Source organism: Buceros rhinoceros, unplaced genomic scaffold, assembly GCF_000710305.1.
Source record: "Buceros rhinoceros silvestris isolate BGI_N320 unplaced genomic scaffold, ASM71030v1 scaffold13150, whole genome shotgun sequence".
Lineage (NCBI taxonomy): Eukaryota > Metazoa > Chordata > Aves > Bucerotiformes > Bucerotidae > Buceros > Buceros rhinoceros.
Window position 1 is genome coordinate 1 of NW_010390234.1, and position 599 is coordinate 599.

Consider the following 599-nt stretch of genomic DNA (forward strand, 5'->3'; position numbering starts at 1 on the left):
GGTTGTGCGCGCTCCCCCTCAACGCACCTGGCCGCCGAATGTCGCCAGGCAGGTGCTGCTGCCCGAGGGGGAACGGCCGTTTGGCCGGAGCGAGGGCCGCCGGTGCTGCCTCGCCTTCTCCTCCGTGACTGCGGAGCATCGCCGCCTCCGCCGGAGCACAGCGCGGCGAGAACCGCCCCAGGGCTGAGGTTTTCTGCAGTAAGGTGAAAACGGCCCTGGGTGAACTCCCTGTCTCACAAGTTTGATAACAAGGACGGAAACAAAATCTGGGTGCCACATGTTTTATTCTGCTGAACAGCAGATGATAAGACTGTGGCTTGTCTGTGCTGTTGTTTGGTTAAATCCTGCCTTTGGCTTCACTTGAGTGTCTGTCCTCTGCTGGTGTCCTTAGAGGACAACGATCGTATGGGTAGATTGACAGAGTCTGTCCTAGAAAGCCCAATTTAGTAACGGTGCTTCAGGATGCAACACATTTAAAAATGATGCTTTCAAGCTGCCTCAAGTCCTAGCAGTTTGTCACGCTAGTTTAACGTACCTTCTTCATGGAGGAAGCCGTTGACGTAGCTTCTATAGCCTCGTATATATATCTCTGTGTGTAT